At 42.8% G+C, this 9,964-nt stretch overlaps 1 pseudogene; it reads right to left on the reverse strand.

The window, feature by feature from the left end:
* Positions 1-9,178: 9,178 nt before the first annotated feature.
* LOC119060618 (uncharacterized) lies at positions 9,179-9,307 on the reverse strand (annotated as a pseudogene).
* Between the last annotated feature and the right edge of the window lie 657 nt (positions 9,308-9,964).

A 9,964-nucleotide genomic window follows, 5' to 3' on the forward strand; every position in this document is an offset into this window, starting at 1 on the left:
CAGTCCAGGGGCTCAGTGATAGGACATTAAAGGCCTTGTTTGTGTCTCAGCTCTGCTGCCCAGGGTTAGCTGCATCCTGGGGCTGGGCGCCATCGGGGTCACAGAACGGTGACAAGCAGCAATGTCATGTCCAGTTGAAAGCAGAGACAGTTCTGTCTCACAATCATCGAACAATATCTTGAACTCTGTGACGACTGGGCTACCTCTGAACCAATCCGAGGGGACCAGGGAAAATCCATGTGCCCACTGGCTTAGATCTGTGATATGCTCAGCAAACCAGGGTGGAAAGCAAGGTGGAGTCAACCTGATTGTCTTGGACCAACGAGGGCCTACCCCTGTGGCTTGTATGTGGGGAAAATGCTGCCGCCTCAAACAACAACGGTGACATGGTGGAAAGAGGTAGAATGAAGAGCTGAAGAATTATGCTCTAGTGACAAATGAGAATGACTAAAACAGAAGCTAGCCTTGTCAGAACTGGATTTAGATGAAGCATTTTTAAAAATTTGATTCTCACACCAGTGTGTTTTTCTGCTATTTGCTCACTTGTCTGGGAGGTGGGTTAATCTGATGGCTTTTCTTGATAATTATGAGAAATGTGTGTGTTCTCAAACTACACATTATTTAGTTTTATCTGTTTTTGAAAGTTGAATAAATGACAGAACTGAACACATTCTTCTGTGACTTGTTTTTTTACCCTCTCGGCACAGAGTTTTTGAGATTTATCCACGTTGATCCTTGTGGCTGTAGTTATTTTCATGGCTTATTTATTTATGTTGCATGAGTGAAGTGCAGTTTATTTATCCATTTGGTAGCAGACAGACATTTTAGCCATTGTTTGTGCAGTTCTAAAAGACAATGCTGGAATGAGCATTCTTTACATACATCTCAGTGCTCATAAATGCACACCTCTTTTTTTACTGTCGTTCAACTCCAGTTGTCCCAGTTTTACCCACACTGCTCTCCCCGGCCCGCCCACCCCACCCCCGCTCCCACAGTCTATCCCCACCCTGATGTCCATGTCCATTAGTCCTTTATACATGTTCCTCGACTTCACCCTTCTCTTCCTTTCCCCCATTATTCCCCTTCTACCTCCCCTCTGGTCACTGTCAGCTTGTTCTTTATTTCCACGTCTCTGGTTCTATTTTGCTTGTTTGTTTGTTTTGTTGATTAGATTCTGCTTATAGGTGAGATCATCTGGTATTTGTCCTTCACTGCCTGGCTTATTTCACTCAGCATATAAATGTGCATTTCTGTAGAGTCTGCTCTCAGGTGCAGGCTCTGACCAAAGGGCACAGACGTGTTCAACAAGGGCATTCCGAGGGGTCTACCAAAGTGGCTGTTCTCGTTGCCACTGCCCCAAAGAATAAATGATCCCTGTTTTTCAAACCTCTGGTACTGTTAGACTTTAAAAATGTTTTAATGTGATATCTTTATTTTGCCTTTCTCTGATTAACAACGAGGCTAATAACTTTTTGGCATGTATATGTCGGCCAATCATGTTTTTTATTCTGTGAAATCCCTGCTTTGTCTTTTGCTCACCTTCCATTTTGTGGTTTGTCTCTTTGCATTGTTTCATAGGTATGCAGTATACATTCTGGATACTAATCCTTCCTGGGTTATATAGATTGAAAATATCTACTCCAGCTTTGCGTCATGTATTTGTGGTGACTTTCCCCCTTTGTAAAACTTATTGGGGTAACACTGGTCAACGAAATTATACAGGTTTCAGGTGCACAATTCCACAGCACACCATCTGTGCACTGTACTGTGTGTTCACCACCATGCACCTCACCACACCCTCCTCCACCCCCTCTTGGACCCACCCACTGGCAATCACCACACGGTTGTTTGTGTCTTCTGATGAGCAGAAATTCCTAAATTTATGCAAAGTGATCAAACTTTTCTTCATGGGTTGTGCATTTTAGAATCTTGTTAAGAAAATTCTACCTGTGATGTATTTCTGTGATTGAAAGACATTCTCTTATGCTGTCTTCTAATAATGTTTACTGTTTTTTTTCACATTTAAATCTTAGATCACATAAAATCTTGATGTTCATGTGTGACGTGCAGAAAAGATTTATTACTGTTTTCTCATATGAATAACGAGTAATCGGCATCAGTAGAAGAAGAGGCCGTGACTTTCAAGGATCTGAATCAGCAGCCCCATCTTGTATCGTCACTGAGTGCAGGTGAGGGTATGTTTCTATGTTCCCTTAGAACCGCCGTCTCTTTCTGCACCAGGAGGACGGGTCACTAGTTATTGTAGCTTTAGAGAGTCCACCTGGCAGACTGAGTCTCTTTTTCTGGCTTCTCCTTTGGGGCTGTCTTGACTATTAATTCTCTCGGTTCTCCTTTATGATTATTCACATCAGTCTATCAACTTCCATGCAAATTCCTCCATGAAAATTTCAAGTTGATTGAAATTGTAATGAATTCAGAGATGAATTTGGAAGAAATTGACATGTTTGTGACATTGAGCTTTCCTCTTCATTAGCATAGTATCGTTTTCTTAATATTTGGATCCTTTTTTATGCCTTTCACATAATATATTTGCATACTTTTCACCATAAAGTTTTTGGACAACTTCTCTTAGATGTATTTTGGTGATTTTAATTTTATGTAAATAATATTTGTTATGGTGTTTTCAACTTGATTGCTGATATGTATAGAAATGCAATTGACTTTTGCATATTGGTCTTTCATCTGAAAAACTCTCTTGGCTAAACTTATTTGCTAAACTCTATAATACATTATAATAATTTTCTATAGATTGTTTGAAATTTTTGATATAGAAAATCTCATCATCAAGTAACGATGCTTCAAGTCTTAGTTTTCAATGTACTTATTTTTTATTTCCTTTTCTTATCTGATTTTGCTGACTAGAAATTTCCAATAAAATACTAAAAGTAACTGGTGATGGCTATCACTCTTGTCTTTTGCCTGATTGTAAAGGGGATGCATTAAATATTTTATGACTGAGTATAATGCTTGCTGAGGGTTTTTGTGTATGTGGGAATAATATTTTTCAATTCCAAATCTGAGAAGAGTCTTAATGGCTGAGAAATTGTGATAAATTCATTTTTTATCCACTGAGATGATCATTTATTAACAATTTTCTTTTAACATGGAATGTAACTCTTATAATAATACATTTCTATAATTTTGATTCAGCCAGGCATCCTGGGGGAAAACTCAATTCGGCCATGTTATATTATTATTTTATGTGTTGTCAGATTTGGGGTCTGAGTATATATTCAGGAGTGAAGCTGCTCTATAATTTTATATTATTATAATAGCATGGTACAGTTTTAATGTCTAGATGATGAAAGACATAAAGAGTTGGGGAAATTTTAATCATTCAATTTTACTTTTGAAAAAATTCTTTTAAATTTATATATAGTAAAATTAGTCCTTGTGATGCACATGTGGTGTGGTTTATTTTTCCTGTTTCAGCTGTCACAGGAACAGGTGACCAGTGTTGGCTTGACCTGTGACTCTGGGAGCTGCATGTCTATCCATGTGCCATCCACAGATCTTCTTAGGTGAAGTGTCTGTTCAGCTCTTTCGCTCATTTTAAAAAATTGGGTTGTTTTTTATTGAATTTTAAAAATTCTTTGTATATTTGGTTTTACTTTTTAAATTAAATTTATTGGGGTGAATTGGTTAAATTTTATCAGTTTCAAGGGTACGATGCTACAATACATCTTCTGTCTACTGCGCTATATTCACCATCCAAAGTCAAGTCTCCTTCCGTCATAGTGTATTTCACCCCCTTACCCTGTATGTTCTTGATACAAGTCCTTTATCACATCTCTGACTTACACTTATGCTCTTGCCCTTACAGTACGGGTCAGCTTCAAGTTTTGACTTCTTGCCCCAACTGGTCTGTTATTATTTTTCAGGATCCTCAAGTAGTTGGTTATTTTGGGGGGGGATAGAGTTTTTAGTTATAATCAGTTGAAAAGGTTGGCTATAAAGAATTAATTCCAGCTCAGCCTGTACCAAAAGTAAGTCATTTATTATTCTCAAAAAATTTTAATGAAATATTAGAAAACTCTGTCCCTCTAAAGTCTGTAGAACTCAAATGTAAGCCCAATTGAGCATCTGTGGGTAGATGCTAACTACCCACATGTTTTGGAATAGTTACAGGATCATTCGGTTTTTCTGTTTCTTCTTCAGTTTGGTAATACACATTTTGGTGGAAATTTGTGACTTCAGTTAAGTTTTTAAATGTATCAGTTAAAAGCTGTTCATAATATTCTCTTTTTAATAACTGTTTTATTTCTAGTCACAGCTCTCTTTTGCTACAATATTGTTTATCTCTGCCTCTTCTTTTGGGGGGAGACGGGTCAACCTTGCTAGTGGTTGACAATCACCATATGGTTTACAGAGAGTACCTTCTTTTGTTAATACATTTGCATTCTCTTTAATCTCTTTTATTCTCCTCTTTTTATTCTCTTCCTTCTACTTTCTTTGGGTTTTTGCATTTACTGTACTTGTCACATTTTTAGCTACATGCTTATTTCATATATTTCTATCCATTCTGGGCAATAAGCATTAAACACTACGCTTCCCCTCCATGTAATACTTAAGTTTTATTTCACACGAGTGTAAGTTTGTAGTTAAGAATTCTCAGCACACACATACAAGTTTCAAAGGATGATGAGCTTGTTTTTGTAAGGGGAAAACCCTCCGGCCCCTACTCTCCCATCTAATTGGGTTCAGTTAAAACATGTCTTGGTGGGAATGGGACAGAGGACTTTCATCTTCCCAGGACCACAGACTGGACCAGCTCGAAGTTTTCACGTGCTGGATCATAACTAAAACCAGAAGAAACCTGGGAGACCGGGCAGGACGGGGAACCCAACGGGAGCATTGAGGGATCAGAGGATGAAAACACAGATGTGGTTAACCTTGGGTCAAGCTCCTGCGAATAGCAACTGCAGACATCTACTCATGTCACACTGTACGCAGTCTTTGGAGGGTAATTAAAAGTTTGTGTTAAGCCCCTGGGGAAAAAAAGAATTCGTAGGATAAACTCTTGTATTTCTATTAGTCATGTGTCTTTAAGAGTCTATCCAATAGGAAAAAAGTACACCTTTCTTCTTAGGCTTCTCTGGTTTCTGGTGCATGGTGCTAGTCCTATGTGGTCAGCGCCCGCTCTGATGGCCTCTTCCCCCAGGAGAGGCCATCGTATATGCCATGCCGGGTCCTCAGCTTGTGTCTAGAGAGGCAGGACCCTTGGGAAATAAGTGACTTGTCATTGAAACGCCCTTTTCTCTTTGGAATTTTCATTCATCTACTCCTTTTTGACGTCATAGCTCTCAGATGTCCTTAAAATATAAGTTTTGCCCTGGCTGGTGTGGAACAGTGGACTGAGCACCAGACTGCGACCAAAGGGTCGCTGGTTTGATTCCCAGTCAAGGCACATGCCTGGGTTGTGGGCCAGGTCTCCAGTAGAGGCTGCATGAAAGGCAACCACACAATGATGTTTCTTTCCCTTTCTTTCCCCCCTCCTTTACCCTCTCTAAAAATAAATAAATAAAAGCTTAAAAAATAAAATGTGAGTTTTGCAACTTACTAATTTTTTTTCTAGTTGTCACCATGGGAATGTGAGCCTGAGACAGCCTACTATGTATTACTTAGAGGTAAAAGTCCTCTTTGGACATTTTAAAACTATTTTTTATATCCTTATGACTCACAGATTTATATCACAAGTTCTAAGCTTTCCCCTGAGCCTTGAATTCATATATGCAACTGCCCTGAGACCCATCAACCTGAAATGTCCTACTTAACAGTTCTAACTCAGAGTATCAGAAATTGAACTCGTCACGTACCGCCGCCTATTCATGCTCGATGCCCTCACGCTCCTGCCTCAGCTGCTGGCGCCACCACCTCTGCCTCCAGTCGCTTCCGTAAACACTTTCCAGACCACACATTGCTCATGTGTATTGCTGTCTGCTTATGTGACATCTGTAACCACAAAGATGGGTTAATGGATAAAAACTGGAGTCCAGATGAGCCAAACAGAATGCTTCCCTGGAGATTTGATGCCTGGACCTGGGATAAGGAGGTCTTTCTCATTTGGAAAGACATGTAGCTATTTGATGCCACACACGAACCAGAGCTGAGAAGGTAATACTGGTATGAAGAGAGTGCAGAAGAGGAGGAAGAGAGAGAGAGAATCCTATTAGCATTTGTGTCCCCTGTTCTAGCCACTGATGTTCTTCCCCAGGCTGGGAAACGTCTACAGCCTCAGTCTGTACGGATGAGGTTTCTGTCATACGCAGCCATTAGAGCTCTGACCCGAGAAGTGAGTCAACACATCTTTGTTGGGCGTAGAGGCAGGCATGAAGCTAATAGCTAAGGGGTTAAAGAGGAGACCATCCTTAGAAGTTCATTATGAAATGGAGTGCACGAAAGTAAGACATAGGCTACAAGTGATTGCTCTGTGAATGTTACTGACATTAAGTGCTGCACAGAGAGGGCACAGTGCACTCCGGCAGAGCGTCATCTGTGAAGGCTTCATGGGGACCAGAGAGAAACAGTGCCATGGGAGGCAGTGATGGACGGAAAGAGTAATGGTAGCTCACATTAACTGAGTGCTCACTATGTGCCTGCCGCCGTTCTTACTGCCTTGCACGTATTAACCATCTAACTCCTCACAATAACCCTGTGAGGTAGGTACTATTATTCTCCCCTTATACGGATGAGACACTGAGGCACAAAGGAATTAGACAACAGCCAAGATGGCACAGGTAACCAACCAGTGCCAAGGCTTAATGACGAGCACCAGCAGAGGGGCCCTCCTCTTGGCCACTGTGCTATACTGCCCCCTGATGGCCAATTCCACAATGCAGCTGAAGCACCTCCCATGCACAAGCATGATCATGTCCAAGTTCATGGTAATGAGAATTTATTTGTTTGGAGTAAAAGTTCCTGTGGAAAAGAGTGTAATATAAGGCTAAAAATGAGGTATTAGGTCGGAGTCTAAAAGCCCTTCAAAACCACGTGAGTCTGAACTTGTTTTCCTGATCTCAGCGCTGCTAAACCACGACCAGTCCACAATGCAGTTAATCAGCCTCCAGAATCATCACACAACAGGCGATGCCGTGCACTGTACCAGGCACTGAGCTGCAGGGACTAGCGGATGGCCTCCAGCCTGTGCGTCTCTCCAAACCAAGGCCCCTGGCACAAAGTATATTTACCTGGAGGTCGTGCTTTCTAAAAGTAATTCCACAAAGCACTAGATTCACTCAGAGCTGCCTACCCATCTTCTCGGCAAGGATGCACAGAAACCATTATTGAGCCCATCCCCCCATGCCGGCCTGGGTGTTTGCTCCCACTCTTCCTTACACAGCCCGGTGTGGTAATAACCATCACGTCCCGTCACAAAGAAGAAGGACTAAAGCAAAGAGAAGCTAAGCCATTCACTTGAGACGGCGGAGCAAGCGTGCCAATCCAGGTCAGACTCGGAACCTTAGTGACAGCCAATCCTCCCGCCCTGCCTCTCCCATATCAAGAATGACACAGAATTCCCACCATTCTAATCATGCTAATACCATGCCAGGGCCAGGAGCATGCTAGCCAGCTGGTTCCTATCGACCACACCTAGGGCCGAAGACCCCACTAACACCTACCAGCAGAAGGGTTAAGACGGTCGGCTTCTGGGCTGGAACAGCAGGTGCAGGAGGTGAGGACCGCCCTTTGCCTTGGTTCCCACCAGGAAGGAGAGCACGGGAAACAGGTGAGCTGTGTTCCTGGCAGCAGACCAGAGTGAAAACAAAATTTCTAAGCTGCCAACTCACACCTCTCCCTCAGGGTAACAAGTGAATTGCTGTTGAATTTGCAGCTGCAGACCTGCCAGTTATGGTTCAAAGCCCTTTCAGTTTCAGCCCCAGCTCGGTCGGTCAGAATTGGCAGGGAAGGATTTTAAAAAGTGCTTTTCAGACATCGCTTTCCAAAGTGAGCGTAAGTTCCGGGCTCTGGTGTGAGGACTGCTCAGGGAGAACCCCGAGGTCACTTTCAGGTCGGTGAGCAGGACACTCGGTCCCACTCTCGTCCTTGCTCTTTCACTGGCACCTTTTTCAAGCAGATTTCCCCCCCTGAAATTGTTTAAAATTTCAAACATCAAACACAGCCTCCGGGGAGTCCTGGTGGGGGCAGTGGATGCTTGCTGAGCCAGAAGAAAAAAGAAACAACTTTGAATTGAGGAACTGACTCACTAGAAGAGGTGCTACGCTGAGACAGGGGGAGGGATGAGGAGCCGGTGAACCAAGAGTGTTCTCTCAGGGACAAGGACAGGGAGGGGACCCTGCCACCCCACATATGCTATGTGCCTCGTGCTGGCCTAAGAAATGTACACTTAAATGTTCGTTTAAGCATCACAAGAACCCAACTGGTCAAATACCATAATTATCATCCTCCTTGACAGATGAGGAAACTGAGTGAATCACTCAAAGTCAGAAACACTGCGGGGCCCTCATTGGACCCACGCACTGTGGACCAAAAGGAGGTGCCCTTTTTATTCCCCGCCCTACTCCAAAATGATTTTTAAATTTTTTTCCAATTAAAGTTTAGTTTCAATATTATTTTGTACCGGTTTCAACCGCACAGCATAGTGGTTGGACAATCATGTACTTCACAGAGTGATCCCCCAGACATTTCCAGTGCCCACCTGCCCCCACACAGTGATCACATTATTGACCACATTCCCTGTGCCGTACTTCACAGCCCTGTGGCTGTTCTGTAAGTATCGGTCTGTACTTCTCAGTCTTTTCACTTCTTTCTCCCAGTTCGCCAACCCAGCCCTCCCCTCTGGCAACCACCAGGCTGCTCTCTGGGTCTAAGAGTCTTTTGCTTTTGTTTCTTGGTTTATTTTGTTCTGTAGATTCCATGGATCAGTGAAAGCATATGGTATTTGTCTTTTTCTCTTACTTTTCTTCCCATAATACCCTCTAGAAGAAAGGGGAACCCTTGTGCACTGTTGGTGCGGCCACCATGGAGAAAGAGGCTGTGCTCTTAGTCACAGTGCCACATGGCCTCTTGGTGCTGGCTCTGCTTCCAGGGACATTTGTGAAGACAATTATCATGCAGCTGGGTGAAGGCACCAGCAATGTGTATTGGGTGCTCACAGGGAGAAGCTGGAGGGGGTGGCAAATTAGGGACCACTTCACAGAATGGGTAGGCTTGGGTGGGGTCTTGAAAACTAGGTGAGACTTTGGAAGGTTTTAGGTAAGAGGAGAGCCTTTTAAACGGATAAGAACCAATACTACACTTGATCTTAGCCAAAGGGCCGAGAAGTGATAGAGGAGAGCCTTTTAGATGGTGAGCTCAGGTATACAGCTTCCTAATGGACCCTCCCACTTGGCTTCCACTGTGATTTCAGCTCATATCTAAACCTGAACACATTTTACTTTTCCTCTCTCTCCAAACGTGCTTCTCTTGTATTCTGCCTCAAATGGAGGCCCCTCCATGCACCCAGCAATCCAACTTGGGAGTCAACTTTGATTTCACCCTGTCTACACCTCATCAATGATTATCCTGCCCCTCACAATCTTATGATGAGAAGAAATCCAATTTTGCAGGATGGCTTGGCTTAAGGGACACACAGGAGAGTCTCTGAGAAAGTCTTAATGGAAACTAGCCTGACGTCAGTCCACGCAGAGCTCAGGCACAATAGGAACAAGTCAAGAAACTCGGTGTCTTAGTTTTGCCAATCACTGCCTGCTGCAAAGAAAATTGATCTTCCTGGGCCTCAAATTCCACTTCTGTAAAATGGCAGGAGAAGCAAGAAAGAAGAGATGCTAATGGACTAAATTACTTCCAAGTTCTGTTTTAGCTCAAGCATTCGCTCATTCTTTGCTTTCTGTCCAGTCACTGCCAGGCTTACAAATCTGTAATACAGCCTATTTGAGCTGCAACAAATGTTAATTAATACTTTTCCCTTCCTTCATAAATTCTG

The sequence above is a fragment of the Artibeus jamaicensis genome, unplaced genomic scaffold (genome assembly GCF_021234435.1).
Source record: "Artibeus jamaicensis isolate MK-2021 breed Jamaican fruit bat unplaced genomic scaffold, CSHL_Jam_final contig_233, whole genome shotgun sequence".
NCBI lineage: Eukaryota > Metazoa > Chordata > Mammalia > Chiroptera > Phyllostomidae > Artibeus > Artibeus jamaicensis.